Source organism: Panthera leo, chromosome B3, assembly GCF_018350215.1.
Source record: "Panthera leo isolate Ple1 chromosome B3, P.leo_Ple1_pat1.1, whole genome shotgun sequence".
NCBI lineage: Eukaryota > Metazoa > Chordata > Mammalia > Carnivora > Felidae > Panthera > Panthera leo.
Window position 1 is genome coordinate 73452229 of NC_056684.1, and position 18784 is coordinate 73471012.

At 44.5% G+C, this 18784-nt stretch overlaps 1 protein-coding gene across 4 annotated transcripts in view; it reads right to left on the reverse strand.

Moving 5' to 3' along the window:
• The window catches only part of SLC7A8 (solute carrier family 7 member 8), a 78084-nt gene that overhangs the window by 16054 nt on the left and 43246 nt on the right, over positions 1-18784 (reverse strand). Inside the window, exon 1 of one of the 4 annotated variants that reach the window (XM_042942738.1) lies at positions 8711-8839. The exons of the other annotated variants lie outside the window; for them this stretch is intronic. The gene's annotated coding sequence lies outside the window, so the exon portion shown is untranslated. Of the gene's footprint in view, positions 1-8710; positions 8840-18784 lie in introns of those variants that run through there. 4 annotated transcript variants of the gene reach the window in all.

Here is an 18784-nt window from a genome sequence, read left to right on the forward strand (position 1 = left end):
ATTCATGTATGGCTGTGTATGTCAATAGTCTAGGCCTTTTATTGTCAAGTAGTACTCCATTTTATGTATCAGTTTTCTATTCACTGGCTGATGGACATCTGGGTTGCTCCCAGTTTGGGGCTGTGATGAATAAAGCTGCTATAAACACTTGCACAGAAGTCTTTAAATGGATTGTAGATATCTTTGAGAAGGGTTTTCATTGCTCTTGAGTAAATACCCAGGAGTGAGATTTTGAGTCATAAGGTAAATTATTATTATTTTTAAAGTTTATTTATTTATTTTGAGAGGGGGGGAAGGGAGAGGAGAGAAAGAATCCCAAGCAGGCTCTGCACTGTCAGCGTGGAGTCCGACATAATGCTCGAACCCACGAACCATGAGATCATGACCTGAACTGAAGTCAAGAGTTGGATGCTTAACTGACTGAGCCACCCAGATGCCCCTAACTTTATTATTTTTTAAAGGTTTTATTATTAAACTTAAATTTTTTTTTAATTGAGAGAGACAAAGATAGCATGAGCAGGGGAGGGGCAGAGAGAGAGAGGGAGATATATAGAGAGAATCCCAAGCAGGCTCTGTATGACAGTGAAGAGCCAGATGCGGGGCTCGATCTCATGAACCTGTGAGATCATGACCTGAGCAGAAACCAAGAGTGGGACGCTTAACTGACTGAGCCACCCAGGTGCTCCAAAGATTTAATTTTTTTAAAAGTAATCTCTACATCCAGCGTGGGGCTCAAGCTCACAATCCTGAGATCAAGAGTCACATGCTCTACTGACTGCGTGACCCAGACGCCCTCTGAATGTATGTTTAACTTTATAAGAAACAGTCACACTGCTTTCCAGAGTGGCTATATCTGTTAGTATTCCCACCAGTGACAACAGGTAGTTGTGGCTATATCAGGTGGTATTCCCACCAGTGACAACAGGATGAGTTCCTGTTGCTCTGCATCCTTTCAGCATTTGGTATTGTCAGCTCCAAAAGTTGGGCTATTCTAGTGGGTATGCAGTGGTATCTCATTGTGGTTTCCATTTGCATTTCCCTAGTGAGTAATGATGTTGAGTATGTTTTCATGTGCTTATTTGCCACTATCCCTATATCTTCTTTGGTGGCATGAAGGCTTTTAACTCTGTTTTATTTCCTAGGAGTCATAGGGCTCCCACAGAGATCCCAACAACCTGGAGCCTCCAAGGGCTGGAAGAGAGTTGAGAGGCTGAATCCTACCACCACACTCACCAAGCAACCTGGGGGAGCCTGTGCCATAGGAACAGGACTCATACATGCTTAGGAAGAGCTTGAGAACAAAGGGAAGTTAAAATCCTCTTATTTCTCCCTCTAGTCCTCTAAAGGTAAAAGTCATATATGTAAAAGCACCAGATCTCATTTGCAACTACATGAGTGGAACTAGAGGGTACTATGCTAAGTGAAATTAGTCAGTCAGAGAAAGCCAAATACCATATGACTTCACTCATATGAGGAATTTAAGATACAAAACAGATGAACATAAGGAAAGGGAAGTAAAAATAATATAAAAACAGGGAGGGGGACAAAACATAAGAGACTTTTAAATACAGAGAACAAATTGAGAGTAGCTGGAGGGGTTGTGGGAGGGGGGGATAGGCTAAATGGTTAAGGGGCATTAAGGAATCTACTCCTGAAATCATTGTTGCACTATATGCTAACTAAATAAATAAATTATTAAAAAACAAAAACAAAAAACACCAGATCTCTTCTCAAGCTCTGGCCAGGCCTCTGACTTCACTTGAACAGCTAATCAAGTTATATCAATACTTGATCCTTAAACTGCCCTTTTACTTTTCAAGAGTTTTCCAACCTTACTTGATTCTGAGAGAGTTTCAGTAAGGGTAAAGACCTGATGTTATTATCTGCCTGTAACCTTTCTCCCTGCACCTCTTCTACCTGGCAAGCTCCTTCTCATCTTTCAAGATCCAGCTCAAATGTCACCTGTTCGTGAGTCTTTATTATTTTACTTATTCCTGACAATGTGACTGCAAGGTAAGATATACCAGCTGCATTTTATAGACAAGGAACAAAGTTTGCCCCTCCTCTCTACCCCCAGACCACTTTCTTTATATTTAGTTTTGGCATCTAGTTCTTTGTATTATAATGATTTGTTCCTTTTTCTCTGTCTTCATGTAGGCCAGGAAGGCGGGGACTGTGACTTTTCAAGCTTTTAATCCCAGGGCATCATTAGTGCCTGCAAATAGCAGGTGCTCAACAAATATTTAATACTTGGATAAAGAAAATGCCCCATATCATTAGACCTGTAATCTCATTTTAGTCTACACATTCTACAATGCACAGAATCTCCCCTGTTTTCCAGGAATCTCATCAAAAGAAGACACAATCCCCAGATGGTTGTACAGAGCCAAAAGGGCAACAGGAAACTTGACTTCAAGAGTAGAAACTCTTGACTCCTCATGGAGGAGCTGTTATCCAAGATGGTGTCATATAAGGAGAACCAAAACATGTTGTCAGAGGAAGGATTTTAAGCGCCTGAACAGGGAGAACATCTTGTAAATACTCGAATGTTCCAGATGGACTGAGACATCCTGATAAACACACATTTGGTTTATCTTACTCAATTCAAAAAGGATTTCAGGATCACATGCCTGGTGACAATCCAACCCAAGTCACTCTAAGCACCGGGGCCTGTGATCTGCTTCTCCTCAGGGCCCTGAGGCTTGCTAAATACAAGGCTGGGCCCCTGGGGCCCTAGGAATTCAGGCAGACACAAGCAATGACTTAAGGATAAAAGAGACTGATACATGAAAAGAAGATTAGGACACAATACCCATGAGGCTCAGGGATAGGTAAGGATTACAGATTAAGGAACCAGATTGTGATCACAGAGAAGAAAATTATCCTCTACCAAAGGGGAGGAGAGGGCATGGTGGAGAGGAGACAGCAAAGTACTTGGAGGGAAATAAGAGATGAGCAGGACAACTCACAGAAACTCCTCTCCCCCAGCAGGTGTGGGGGGGGGGGGGATGTGGCCACCTCCTGGTAGGCTGGAATAAAAAACACAAAATCATCTCCTTAGGAGGGGACTTTGTCAAGGCAACCAGAAAGATTCCTTCAGTCAGCTCCACAGTAGTGCTGGGGGATGGGAGATGTTTGAAGGAAGGGATAATTTGTCAAATAAACTTGCTGTGGGTGTCTTCTGTCCCACCTGAGCTTATCTCCACAATTTCACAAGAACCCAGCCCTTGACTAATATTTAACCTTTTACCTTTACAGGGATCTTTCAGAAATAAAAAGAGAAATCCTGAGAATGAGGTGGAGAGACAGGCTGCCTGTGACACTAATCTCCTTAGAACAATGGCTGCAGGCCCTATATCTGACCCTTTACCCTGAAGTTGGGTGATCACAGCATGTGACTGAGGGGAAAGAGGGCACTTTGAGTCTCCTGCTACCACAGGACACCTTTCCTCACAGCAGGCTGAAACCCGAGCCTCCAACCAGAGAGGAAAGGTCAGTGAGTGGAGACAACACTGTCGGATGCTTGCCAAGTCCCTGCCCTGCTCAGGCCTTCTGTCTCTGCCTGTCTGCTACCCAGAACCCCTTTCTGTTGTTGATTACTGTGTCCCCTCTCTCTTCTCAGCCAGACCCTGCATTATGCATGTTTGAGAGACAGTGACCTCAGGGAAGCCATATGTAGATGGGGACTAGTGGCCAACTACAGCTTGAAATGTGAGGAGTTTCTTCCATCCATTCATCCATCCATCCATCCATCCATCCATCCATCCAAACATCATCTATAAAGGGCCTACATATTCTAAGCACTCTGGTAGAGTGCCTAGGGGAGTTCTAAGTAAGACACAAGTTCCTGCCCACAGGGAGTTGACAGACTAAGGGGGGATGTTGGGTGAGCTAAAAGATAATCATGCAACAATGATCATGCCACAATGTGGTGGCAACAGAGCTCTTCATGGAAGCCAGTGGGCTAATTCAGCCCAGGGGAATCAGATGCTTCCTATAGGAGGGAGAGACCCTAACAGAAAGAAGAATTTTATAATTTTGGCCCAGCTGGATAAAATAAATAAGAAGGAATAAGATTCTTGTTCTTGTCCATTGTAATCTGGCTGTGAGGTGGTTGCTGCTTCTCTAGAGGCCTCCATGGAATCTTAGACTTATCTGTATTTCTTGGGCATTTTCTCCTCTCTCTTTTGTTTCCTTTCTGTTTGCTGGGTTAAAAAAAAAAAAAAAGACTATCAAGAAGCCGATACTTCAAGAAGATGCTGAAGTCAGGAGTTGGTTACTTAATCTGCCAAGTTGGAAAAGGTGACAAGGTGACACCTTAATGTCAAGGGACAGGAGGGGTACAAAAAACAAGACAGGCAGGAGTAGGGAATTTAGAACCCAGCAATCTTTTTTTTTTCTTTTAAGTTTACTTACTTATTTTGAGAGAGAGAGTGTGTGAGCAGGGAAGGGGCAGAGAGAGAGGTAGAGAGAGAATCCCAAGCACACTCTACACTAAAAGAGTGGAGCCCAATGCAGGGCTCAATCCCGTGAACTGTGAGATTATGGCCTGAGCCAAAATCAAGAGTCAGATGTTTGACTGACTGAGCCACCTAGGTGCCCCCCAGCAATCTTGTGCCCTGCTCAGAGCACAGGGCCTCTCAACTGCCAGATAGGAGAGGTGGGCTCAGTACTTCCTGTCCATGGGAAAACTGTAAGACTGAAAGAGAGATGCAGAGTCCTCGGGTCGATGACAATGCAGATCCTGTCACTGACCTGGACAATGTCCACTGTAGAGAGGGTTGGCAAGCTCCTGTATCCTGCAGAGAAGACTGAGTCCCCTCCCAGCCCTGATCCTCAGACTCTGATCCCTTGGGGACTCACAGAAGCTTCTCCTTCACTTCCTCCCTCGGATGATGACATCAGAACTCATGGGGCCAGTGGTAGGCAGAGAAATGACCAACCCAGAGATGTCAACATCCTAATCTTGTTAGCATGTTACTTTATATGGCAAAAGAAAATTTGCAAATGTGAGTAAATTAAGAAACTTCAGATGGGGAGATTATCGAGGATTATCTGAATGAGTGCAATGTAGTCACAAGAGTTCTTATAAGAGGAAGGCAGGGAGGGTCAGAGTTAGGAAAAGAGACATGATGTCAGAAACAGAAGTCAGAGAGGGAGAAAGAAAGATCTGAAGAAGCCATGCTGCTGGCTTTGAAGATGGAAGAAGGGGCCATGAATCAAAAATGTTAAGGAGTCTCCAGAAGCTGGAAAACACATGGAAACAACTGTTCCCAGAGCCTCTAGAAAGAACACAGCTTTGCTGACACCTTGAGTTTAGGATTTCTGACCTTCAGAAGTATAAGACACCAAATCTGTGTAGTTTTAAGTCACTAAGTTTGTGATAATTTGTTGTAGCAGCAATAGGAAGCTAATACAGGGCCAGGCAGCATACAGAAAGACCAGAAGGCAGGTGGCACACCTTGAAAGAGCAAACCTTTTAAAGAGTAACCAGACAGCATATCCAAGACCCCAAAGGAGTGCCTGTCCACAGACCTTGCAGAACACCTGTGGAGGAAAGAGGTGGGGCCCTCTAGAAGTGGTCAGTGAAAGTGAAGTCACGCATGTGCTGACCTAGCTGGCAAATTTCCACACCAAATGACAGCATCCCAACTCTTCCACACCCCCAGGATCCTATAGCTAAAGTGTTACTGCCTCCTGTTCCTTCCCTTTGTAATTCTATACAGTAGTAAACAGGCTCACCCTCCAATAACTCTAGCTGTAATTTTCTTTTCTTTTTAGTTTTTTAATGTATTTATTTTTGAGAGAGAGAGAGTGCAAGCTGGGGAGAGGCAGAGAGAGATGGAGACACAGAGTCCGAAGCAGGGTCCAGGCTCTGAGCTGTCAGCACAGAGCACGACATGGGGCTCGAACTCACGAACCATGAGATCATGACCTGAGCCGAAGTCAGACACCTAATTGACTGAGCCACCCAGGCACCCCTAGCTGTGATTTTCTTCTCACAAAAATTTGGAGCAAAAAAACACTCCTAGTATCCCTCCTTCATGCAACCCCAGGTTCTCATCCAGTCTCCTCCATATTCCATGAAACTTCAGGCCCACACACACAACCCAGATATACATACAAATGGAAGCCCAAGAGTCTTAAACTTCTTACAAGGTGGGTATAGCCCTGGGATGCTCACAAACATGGTTCCTTTGTTCTCTGCCCCCATGGTTTTATTGGTCTCCTAATTTTACTGACCAGAGGCTATAATCACAGACATAGAGGAAGTCAAGATGAAAAGCTAAGAGATGGGCTCAAGTGTCCTGAGACTGGGTTCCTTCCTCAAGTCAAAGGATAGAGTGGCCACAATGCGCACTATCTTGCAGTGGACAACACTGAAAGCACCCTGGCAGAGCCCGTTCTGGGACTTTCCCAGGTTGAGTCAACCCAACCCAACCCCCCAGGAAGGGAGGCAAGGTTAAAGGATTAACAAATTTTAGAAGGGAAGAACATGAACAACATGTTTTGGGAACCTTTACCTTAGATGGATATATTATAGATTATAGGTAAAAGAGACAATTTAAAATTAATCTCTGTAGTCCATCTTTAAACAGAACATCAGTGACTTGCAAGCATAAAATAACTAAAATCTCCATTTAGAAAATGGGTTAGGGAATGGTGGGGCTGGTTTTAAGTATCTGCAACCAGCACAGGCCAGGTTTATGTGTTCAGGTACTCCCTTGCTTCTGGACACAGGACTCTGGCCTCTTGCTGAGCTGGGCTGGCAAAGGGTCATTTTATGTCTTCATCAGAGGCCAAGTGAAGACCTTCCCACATGGAACCCCAATCTCATTCCTTTTGCTAAGCCAGCTCTGCTCCATGTACCATGTCGTTTGGGTGTGATGAGGTGAAAGCCAGGATGGGGCCATTTGGATAGGGGGCTGGTTAAAAAAAATTTTTTTTAATGTTTATTTATTTATTTTTGAGAGAGAGAGAGAGAGACAGAGTGTGAGCAAGGGAGGAGAAGAGTGAGAGGGAGACACAGAATCTGAAGCAGGCTCCAGGCTCTGAGCTGTCAGCACAGAGCCCGATGCAGGGCTTGAACTCATGAACTGTGAGATCATGACCTGAGCCGAAGTCAGATGCTTAACTGACTGAGCCACTCAGGTGTCTTTCCCCACAAAAAAATTTTTTACATTTATTTATTTTTGAGAGAGAGAGAGAGAGAGAGAGAGAGAGAGAGACAGTGGGGTAGGAGCGGTGGGGGAGAGGGGTACAGAGGATCCAAAGCAGGCTCTGTGCTGAGAGCAGAGAGCACGATGTGGGACTTGAACCCACAAACTGTGAGATCATGACCTGAGCTAGAGTCTGATGCTTAACCAACTGAGCCACCCAGGTGCCCCTGTAACAGTGATCAGGGAGCGTGTGGGTAGCTCAGTTGGTTGAGCTTCCAACTCTTGATTTTGGCTCAGGTCATGATCCCAGGGTCATGGGATCAAGCCTCATGTCTGGCTCCACACTGAGCATGGAGCCTGCTTAAGATTCTCTCTTTCTCTCCCTTTGTCCCTCTTCTCCACTCACACTTTCTCTCTAAAAAAAAAAAAAAAAAGAAAAAAAGAAAAAGAAAAAGAAAAAGAAAAAGAACTGTGCTCAGAAGAATGAACTAGTTGGGGCTCTCCTTGTAGAAAGCCCCCAAACTAGGGGGAAATGTTTGACGCTTTTGCCCTACTATCCAGAGGCACATTTCTAGCCTTATGAGCAATCAGAGCCAGGAACTGACCTGAGAGACTCAGGACGTCATTTTATACAGAGTGGAGTAAGACCCCAACTAATGTCCTCCTGGCCCCCAGTTTCTCAGTTGCTTATTCTCCCACTACATCAGCCTTTATTTTATCATATACACATTGCCCTGCATTCCCTTTGCCCATTCCTACATTCTCTTTCTCCTGCTCCTGTCAGTGGTACTCAAGATCATTGCTGAAGTGCCACTCTGAAGTGACCTGAAGATACTAGCTAGTCTGCTTTCAGGCTAGCAGGAAATGAGATGCCAATGTGGCAAAGGGGAAGACTAAGATGGCTACCCCTCAGAAACCAAAAGAGTCACCTCCATTGCTCCTAGAGCTTTAGAAAATTATTTCCCACTGGCAGTCTTGGTTCTCTGCCTTTGTATCCCCTTCTCTGGCCCCTTGTCAATGTCACCATCACTTGTTCTCTTGAACTCTGGGAACTTCTTTAGGATTTCTTGGTCGTGCTGTCTCATACCTTTCTCAGGAATGGGCTGGAGGCAGCTTGGAACAACTTGTTTTTGTTTAGCACTTCCAGAACTAGGCCTCTCTGTCTTTTCAGATAAGAGAAAACAGGCAGTAGAAAGTGGGGGGAAATGCCCAGACTTGTCAAAGTCCATAAAGACAGGTGATGAAGAAGAGAGGGAAAGAGAGAGCCAACAGTGGGGAGGAAGGAAGAGGAGGGACAGTACACATCGATATGAGTAAGGGAGAAAGAGCCTGAGAGATGCAGCACAGAGAAGGCCAGGACAGAAAAAAGATATAATGCACTAAACAAACAGCTGCTGAAAGGGGAAGCTGTGACGCCACTTTGTAGAAATCAGAACACCCTGTTCCTCTCCAGAGCTTCAAAATAACCACCTTTCCGGGATGGAGCTCCCAGACCTCTGAAGCAGCCATAAATTTCACCTGGGTCATAGGCATTGGTTTCTTAGTCTCACCTTTTGCTGGGGCACACACTTCTCCTCCTTCCGCCTTCCGCCATGCTCTGTCAGCTCCCCCTAACTCCCTCCCCTCCAGACCTGGAGCAAAAGGGGCAAGGTGACGCCCCTTAGACCAGCCCTCCGGTGCCCAGGCTGGAGCAGCAAGCCTGTGAGCACTCAGCCCGCAGGAGGGGGTGTGGTGACACTGAGCTCTGTGATAGGCTGGACAGGGCTCCTTGGCTACATCTCCCGTCCTGCTCTTGGAAGGATCTGGGCACGTGTTTCTAATTGTGGAGAGACTGCTTGGGCTTGGCTTGCCTAACCTCAGCCATTTCCAGAACTAGGAGGTTACCAGTGCCAGCTGCCAAAAGACACTGATACGCAAAGAAAACAGAGAGCCCTGTTTGAGATCTAACAAACACAACCCAAGGCTCTGATAAGGTTCCAGGTTTGCCCACACGGGCCAGACTGAGCTATCTTTCCTTCTATGAGTCCTCAGAGAGACCTGGGGGGAAAGGGGTGTGAGTGGAAAGACACAGCCAGCTTCCTAGAATCCTTCCCTGTTCACCCAGGGTGAGACATTTTTCACACGGGGTGAGGAGTTGTATTATAAAGTCTCAAGTTGTTGCCTATCTAAAACAAAGGCTGGTATTATGGTAAGTATAAATAACTTGACTGATGAAAGACAAAAACATCAAAACAAAGCAACAACAATAACACCAAAATCAATCAAAGCAGCCCTTTCCTATAAACTAAGCTTTGATCCCAGCTTCTGTAAGGTCCACAATGGGGCTGTGAAACAGATCTTGCACCATGCTACAGTAACGTTTTGTCCTTCTCCAGCCCTTTACATCTGGAAGCATTCTTCCAGCTAAGCTCCCACCCATGCTGCCCTACCCCCCTCCCTGGCTCTCTCTTCCCCTTCCTTCTTATCCTGACCCCTCCGTGCCAGTTGCTAGACCTGGAGTTTCTGCTGAATCACCATCTGGGACTTAGTTTAGCCAAGAAGCCCAAACTCCCAGCTCAGCATTTTCCAAGAGCTGAGTAGTTCTCTCTTCAGCATGAACGAAACATGGCTTCTGAGCTAGGGTAGGGATGGGGTGGGGTGGGGGGAGAGAAAAATGGAAAGCAGCTGGAAAGCAGGGGAGACAGACCTAGTGCACCATGCTACCTCTGAGAGTTACATTTTAATCCTACTCATTATTGTCTCAGCACTGGCCTCAAAAATTCCTGTTATCTCATCCCCCCAATTCTCAGGGCAGATGCCTCCCAGACAAAATGGGAAAAGGAATGGGGCAGGTTCTGTGGGGTCTGCACAGAGCTCAAGAGGGCTAGCCTCACTTTTCATCACCCTCAGCCTCGGAGGAAAGGGTGTGAGTCTTGGGAGGTCTGGTTGGTTCTTGGACTAGAACACTTGTGGGCTCTGTTGGTGTCACTGAAGCTTATAAGCATGGACCCAGGCTGCAAAATTCCCAGGATTGGTTCAGTTATAACCCTACTCCAATGGCAGGTAGTACTTATACTTGCTAAACTCTCAAAAACAAATCTTCCCTCTCATCTTTACCCCAAAACTCTCTGTAACATTAGGCCCCACTCCCAGTAGTCTTCTAGTTTTATATTCTTGGGTATGTGAAATAAATGTGAACTTCATAAACCACAGGCTCTGGCTCCTCTTGGTAAAACAAAGTCAGCAACAAAAGGCCAGAGGAGAATTTAATCTGCAAGGCTGGTTTGAGAAAGTTAGCAAGCTGTTTCCATCCTAGTGGAAGCTGAACTACTAGAAAACTCCCTGTTTTAGGAAGCCTCAATCCCATTTATTACTCTCTTAAGTAGGGCTGGACACATTCCCAGGAACAAGTTCCTCATTCCCCAATTTCCAGGACTTTGGCTGTTTGGACCCTTTGAACAGCAAACTCCAGTTTAAGAGTGAAAGCTGGAGACTAGAAGAGACACTATGGGAATCCAGGAAAGAAGAGGTGATCTGGACCAGGAATTGAAGCATATTGAAACTAAAAAGAAGACAAAGAAACTGATCTGAGAACAGAACTAGATTTAGACTAATGGACAGAAGTGTCCAACAACCAATGGATCTCTAGATCCAAACTCTAGAATTTGCTGTGATATTTGTAATTGCTTACTATGATATATAAACTATAGAGCACTTATTGGTAGTTGTTCTTATTAGAGCTCAAGATTGGATCGCTCTTAAGAAATGTTCACTGGGTGTTGTATGGAAACCAATTTGACAATAAATTTCATATATTGGAAAAAAATAATAAAATAAAAGTTAGATAGTTCTAAAATAAAAAAAAAAAAAAAGAAGTGTTAAGATGAGGGTAATAGGCACAAAAGATACTCCAGAGGTCTTATAGGGCAGGGAGGAGGTGAAATGGCACTGAAGAGCAGGTGTTTACTCTGCCATTATAGGCATGAATTCCAAAAGCATATGGAATGCCTTCCTCAAGTCTCAGCAACAGATCATGAGTGTTGGAGAGTGAATGGGAAGGGTGAATGGGAAGGGAAGTGAATCGTGAGCATTGGAGAGACAGATGGGCCAACTCAACACAGTATGAACCACACCAATGACAAGGCATTAAAATATAATCCAGTGTTATCCTCAATTTATTTCACTTGCATTCCAATGAGAATGTGCCATCCTTGACTCCCCAATCACCATAATCACCAGGTCCTGTAAATTCTACCTTGTAAATGCCAAATACATCTATTTCTGTATACCCCCACAGCTCCATCCCTAATTCATATCACTGTCATCCCTATCCTGGATTCCTGTAACCACATTATAACTGGTCTCCTTGCCTCTGATCTTATTCCCCTCTCCAATTCATCCTTTACTCTTGCAGCCATGAGTTTTCTAAAATGTAAATATGATCATATCAATTTTCTGAAACCCTTTAATGCTGTCCCACTGCTCCTAGAGTAAAGCCCAATCTCTCTGGCATGGCCCAGAAGGCCCTTTCATGGCTGAGTCTTCACTTCTATCTACATTTCCTACCTCTTAGTCTATGCTGTGGCTATACTGAATCACCTGAAGTTCCCCTAAGGGGGAATGTTCTTTCCTGTTCCTAGACCTTGGCACATGCTAATCCTTCCTGCTGTAACATTCTCCCTGTCCCATCCCATTCCACTTTTCTCTCCATGCTGAATGTTGCCCTATCTCCAACTGGTCTTTCCTCAACTTATATGTAATTTTCTCCAAGATTTTCCTCAACCACAGTCCCTACTCCCATTTCTTTTTTTTTTTTTAATTTTTTTAATGTTTATTTATTTTTGAGAGAGAGACAGAACGTGAGTGGGGGAGAGGCAGAGACAGAGGGAAACACAGAATCTGAAGCAGACTCCAAGCTCTGAGCTGTAAGCACAGAGCCCAATGTGGGGCTCGAACTCACGAACCACGAGATCATGACCTGAGCTGAAGTCGACGCTTAACCGATTGAGCCACCCAGGCGCCTCTACTCCCGTTTCTGTTATATCTAGCTCTGCTTGGATGTTGTCCTCTTGGGGAATTTACGAGTTAGAACTGAGATTCCTTGTGTCTTTGTCAGAATCATCCATTGGACTGTGGGTTCCTTGGTACAGGAACGAAGTATCCTCATGTCTAACACAGTCCCTGAAGCAGAACAGACACTCAGTTATTTGAGAATAATTGAATGATTCTGTATCCCCTGTGGTACCTGGAAGACACACATGTGGACTCAGTAAATGTTTATTAAGTCTCAACTTCCTGCTGCTGCCACCGCAAATGAGAATGAGGTTTTTTGGTTTACTGTTGTATCTCCTGTGTCTCAAACAGTATCTAGCACATCATGGGCACTTGATAAATCTTTGTTGAATGAACAAAGTGTTGAGATTCTCGTTTATATAATGCTTCCCAAGAGTCCCAACTCCTTTCTAGGTTGTATTGCTCTACAGCAGACTTTTGAGCAACAACCTGGGGTAGCCACCCTGAGGAAGGCTTCCAGCCAAAGACCTGCTCAGTGCTCCTCAGGGCTTTGCGGAGGTGGTGGAAGGCAGAAAGAGAGAACACATTGTGAATGCTCATCACAAACACTAGACAGTTGAAACATTTCATTTTGATTCATCCTAGATAAACTACATTGCTCCTTCTTAGTAGTCAATCACCATGTCCAGCTGATTCTACTCCTAAATCTTTCTGGTTTTTGTCACCTTGTAACTTCATTTTTATTTCAGGCCAGGATTTCGCTGGCCTGGACAAATGTTTAGCCTGCTAACTCGTCTTCCTGCTTCAAGTGTCACAGTCTTCACTCAGATGTGAGCCTAATCATGTTACTCATCTGCTCAATATCCTTCAGTGGTTCCCCATGCCTTGGATGAAGCCTGCTCTCTCCTGTATGATATATAAGATCCTTCGAGATCTGGGCCCTTCTCACCTGTTCAACCTCATCTCCTATCACTCTCCTGGGCTCCATCCACACAAAAGTACTTGCTTTTCTCCAACATGTCATTTCTCTCTTGACACAAAGTCTTTCCTGCGCCCATCCCTCTACCTGGCTGTTCTATTTCATGCCTATCTGGAGCCCACCTACTTACCTTTTTAGATTTGGCTCAATCTGGGAGCCTTACCTAGCATTCCTCTGGCAACTTTGAAGGACATTTCTTTGTGTTGCACACACTTTTGTCATCACATTGTATTGTAATTATTTGTTTGTACACCAATGTCTTCATTAGCCTTTAACCTCTTCCCAGACTCTATAAATAATGCCTTATCATCGCCCCTCAGTGTTGGAGCTCAATATGGTGATTAACTGATAGATTTGCAGTTTCTTTCTTTTTTGAAAAGCCACTTACAAAATAATTTTAGTCTCTATGAATCATAAAAATGAAAAACGAGATTTTAGTCAAATTGACAACTGAGTAAAAAATTAAAGAGATTTTCAATATGCAGGTGACCCTTGAACGATATGAGTTGGAGCATCACAGGCCCGCTAAAATGTGGATTTGTTACAGCACAGCACTGTAAATGTATTTTCTCTTCCTTATGATTTTCTTAACGTTTTTAGCTTACTTTATTGTAAGAATACAGTATATATAATCCATACAACATACACAATATGTGTTAATTGGCTGTTTATGTTACTGGTAAAGCTTCTAGTCAATAGTAGGCTAAGTGTAGTTAAGTTTTTGGGAAGTCAAAGTTATATGTGGATTTTCAATTGTTCAGGGAGTCAGCATCCCTAACCTCTCCATTGTTCAAGGGTCAACTGTATTTAGATTTTATTTATTTATTTTTTAATAAAAATTTTTTTAACGTTTATTCACTTTTGAGAGAGAGAGAGAGAGAGAGAGAGAGAGAGAAACAAAGCGTGAGCAGGGGAGGGGCAGAGAGAGAGGAAGACACAGAATCTGAAGCAGGCTCTGGACTCTGAGCTGTCAACACAGAGCCTGACACAGGGCTCGAACCCATGAACCGTGAGACCATGACCCGAGCCAAAGTCAGACTGAGCCACCCAGGAACGCCTGTATGCTAGACGATGTATGGGGAAAGAAGACAACCTGGATATACATGGATTAAATCTGGGCAGTCTGTTTGTCTGGATTCATACATATAAGGATTATGAGACATCCAGAGAACTCCGGGAATTAAGGAGGGCAAGAAAGCAATGCTGTCCAGGCATCTGAGGCAACAGGTTTAGTAAATGGAGATAAATTTGGGGTTAGAGAATGTGAAAGAAACCTCAAAGGAAAATGAACCAAGACTAAGGGATTTAGAAATTAGGAAAGACTAGAACCCTCTGATGTCAAGGTATTAATTTGCAAGAGACTTGCAAAACAATACACACGTTTATCTATCATAGCATCCTGCATCAAGGACCTGGAAGCTTTCCACAGAGGAATTGCAGAGCAAATCAGAGTTAAAAATTACACAAATAGTGAAGTTCTTTCTTTTCCAAGCTGCTCAAGGAAGAAGAAAAAGAAGGAGAAAGAGAAAAAGAAGAAAAAAAAGGAGGAGGAGAAGGAGGGAAAGGAGAAAAGCAGAAGCAGGAGGAGGAGGAGAAATCTGAAGCCCTAAAAGACTAGCCTCTTAGGAATCTCAGTAGAGAGATAGAAAATAAGATAAGAAGCATTTTTTACTTGTGAAATGCATGCAGCACACTCTTGTCCCCTCAGGGTGAGAAAGGAGAAGGAGCTTTTTTAGGACAGGCATTCAGGGGGGAAAGGGTACTTGAATGAGAAGAAAAAATTCTACTTTAGCTTCTGGACATGACCCTAGCTCCCAAAGCCAGGAAGGAGACCAAGAGCTGCTTGAGTGAAAGGTGGCCCAGTCCCAAGGAGAGGGAGACAGATCCCAAAGGAAAACCCAGTGTTAGGAAGCAAGAAGCACAAATGGGGGACCCCAGAACACCTGAAGCTCCTTCAGTGTCAATGGGACCTCTTTGTTTATAACTAGAAACTCAGGCAATTGCCAAAAGATATAACTAAATGATAAAACAGCAAGCTGCAGAAATAACCTGTCAATATGTTTGTCTATATGTCCAGACACATACATGGAGAGATGCATTTTATTTAGAATTAGAAAGATACCTATCAACTGTTAGCACGGCCACTGGGCAGGGGAAGACTGTGACAGTAAGGGGAAGTTTTCACAGTCGACCAACTTTATATAATTACTTGAATCTTTTACCTAGAGAATATAGTCATTTATAAATTAGTAAAAAGACAAAGAAAGAAAAGAGAAACACTCAAGAAAATCACAGAAGAAGGCATCAAAGCCAAGTTTCAACACCTCCTGTTCCCCCTCTTTCTTAAGTCCTTCCTCCCACTCTGGAGAAGGGAGAAAGGCTTTTCATTTAATTAGAATGTAAAATACATTCTTTTTTTCTTACTGCCTGGTGGCAAGGGATATTCTGCTGACTCAGCAGCGAATAATCAGCTTTGACCTACATAATAGAATAACTCAAAGTGGCAGCTGCAGTTGCATAAGCAGATCCAGCTCTGCAGTTCCTTCTCCCTCCCCACCCCCACCCCCAACCTGCCAGGCTCCTAGCAGGCAAGCCAGTTATAGCAGGTTCTCTCCACCCCCAACTGGCTGTTCCACCGCCATTTCTCATCTGATCTATTTTGGCCCCAACACAGAACCAGACTTGACCTCATCTCTTCCCTCCCACGGCCAACTCCAGCCAGGGGCCCATGGGGTCTCCCTGCCAGGCTCCCCACCCAGTCTTCCTGCTCCCTCCATGATATACCTCTTCACAGAGGGTGGCCTTAAAAATTCTCATCCTACAGTGGGTTAGGCCTGTCATCAGTATACCAAAATGACACAGCAGAAAGCAGAACTTTTTATTTCAATACATTCAGACCATCCCAAACTTTCTACTGATTCTCTCAAAAACCTGACTAGACTGGGCCACTCTTGGCTCTACTGCCAAAGAACACTGGGCCTATTTTTACACAGCTGGCTTGCCTGGCACCTGCAAAGAGGACAGGGTGCTGGAATAAAAGATAATAGCATTTAAGGAAAGTAGCATCCATCAAGCCTTCTGGACAGTTGGTTCCTTTTTCACTGAATACCTTAAGAGATGATTAGAGGGCCTATAGAAGTGGATTCCAAAAACAGGAAAAAAAAAAGTATTCAACAAACCAGAAAACAGAACTTTCTTTGCACAGACTCAAAGCAGCTGGTAGCATCTGGTGAGAAAATGTGAGTGTGTGGCTATGTCTGCACGTACACCCCTGCCGGGAGAGGGGTCATGGGCTCCACATGGCCTTCACATTTGGGAAGAAGTGGGTAGCACAAGGGGTTAGGTAAGGAGCTATTTTCCATTTCCGCCAAAAGAAATAAGGAGAAATAAGTTTGGGTTTTAGATTTTTCTGCTTATGAAGGTGAAAAAGTACTTGAATACCTAGCTCAAGGACAATGAAAAATTCCTGTCTCTGGAGAACAAGATTGACCAATGTTAAGTTGGAGATAATCTCCCTGCAGTTCTACTTAGGAGGCAGAGGACAGGTCAGATAAGCTTTATTGAACCTTTAATGGCAGGAATTGGGAGAGGAGAGGACTTTGTCATTTTGTCATCAGAGTTTCTAAATTCCTCCTTGGCTTGGTGCTAGCAGTGTCCAGTTGAGGAGTGGGCTGTGGAGGGGACAAGGCACAACTGTCTTTCCAGAGCTGGGCTATAGGCAAGAGATAACCTTGTCTGACCTGAGGGGGTATCTATGGGACTATACAACTACAGAGGGTCCTGGCACAAGGGATCAGCTACCCTTGGCAGTTTGGGGGAAGGCAAAGGAGGCTGTGGGGTCAGCTGCCAAGGCAACTCCACTGTGTGGCCTGGTTTTTCTCTGTGGGGACAGACTGACCAGTCTCATGGTTGTCAATTTCTTGTTGGAGAGTAAGGGTGGCCTCCTGTCTGAGATACTTTAGCAGTATCAGCAGGAAAAAGGAAGCCGAGGCTGTGTGCACGAGACACTGAAAGAGCAGTGGCCAGCACTTATGTGGTCCTCCTTCCTACCTCCATTAACCTGTCTGATGGCAGAAATAGCAACTCTTCCTGCATTCCCATGCCACCTTCCCCCTCCCCACACCTCTCCCAGCTCTGGATCCAGCTAGCAGGCAAGGACTGAGTGACCACCCTCAGTGACTACGTGACCCTGTGTGCTAAGAACATTTATTATCTCATGCAATCCTTACAACCATGACCTCCTGTGCAGGCAGGATTACAACCTCCATCTCACAGCAGGGTGGGGTGGGGAACTTTGCCAAGCACTTGCCACAATTAGAAAGTGGTGCAGAGATGCAGCCTCAGGCAACCTGGTTCTGGAGTCCACATTCCTTTGCCTCTAGGGCCGTGAGCAGGCCTGACCAAGCACAGGGAATATACCCCAAATAAGTATCTTGGCCCCATAGTACCACCTGCTTGGATGGTAGGGGTCTCTCCTAGAGCTGTATACCACTGCCAAAGAGGGCATGCTTGCCAAGGAGACTACCCCTGTGAGAGGCCTCGGGGTGGGCAAGTGACCCCTCCTCTTCTTTCCCACCACCCTGACAGAGGGAAAACATCAAGATCTGGGAAAAAGTGTGGCCCAGATTGTCACTGCCTTCAGCTAAGTGTATGTGTGTTGAAAGGTACGAGAAGGCAGGGATCATGTTAATTCCAAAAAGTGGAGCCTGGAAAAAATCCAAATATTTTCTTTAAAAATTAGTTTTTGGTTAAAATATATAAAATATCTCAATCTATTGAGATCCCTGATACTTCCTAAAAATATGAGTTGCAGAATTTCTCTACACAAATCTCTAATCTATTCCAGCTCACAAACATCTTTCCTTCTTCTCTGAATTTTTAAAAAATGTTTATTTTTGAGAGAGAGAGAGAACAGGGTGGGGGCAGAGAGAAAGGAAGACAGAGGATCTGAAGCAAACTCTGGGGCTTGAACTCACGAACTCATGAACCATGAGATCATGACCTGAGCAGCAGTCAGACACTTAATGGACTGAGCCACCCAGGCACCCCTGCCCCTTCTCTGAAATTTTACTGAAATTGAATCCTTACTATAGAACCTGTTTCTGTGGCTTTTCTCCCCAGTTAGGTAGAAAGCATATTAAGGGTAGAGACCATAGACGATGCACTTATTTTCTCCCAACTCACAGCTTTACACTCTCCTCCCAAAGAGTTTTAAGCTGTGAACTGGCAGATTGAGGTAGAGATGGATGAAGCCAGAAAAAAAAATCTTCCTAAAGCATCAGGGAGCCTCCACAGTGTATGTGCTGGAAAGAGAAGGAATTAGGAGATCTGGGCTCCACTCAGGGCCTGCCACCTTGAGTATTCATTTGCCTGGCTCTTGTACTTACCTGCTCTAGGAAAGTGATAATATTGGCCCCGCTTACCTCATGGATTTGTCATGAGGCTCAGATCAGATAATATAGGTGAAAGTGCTGTGTATGATGTAAAGAACCTTGCCGGTGAAAATTACTGTGCCCCTGAGCAGCTATTTACGTTTCTCCTTCTTCTTCTTCTTCTTTTTTTTTTTTTGAAAATTTTTTAATGTGAGAGACACACACACACACAGAGAACGTGAGTGAGGGAGGGGCAGAGAGAGAGATGAAGACACAGAATC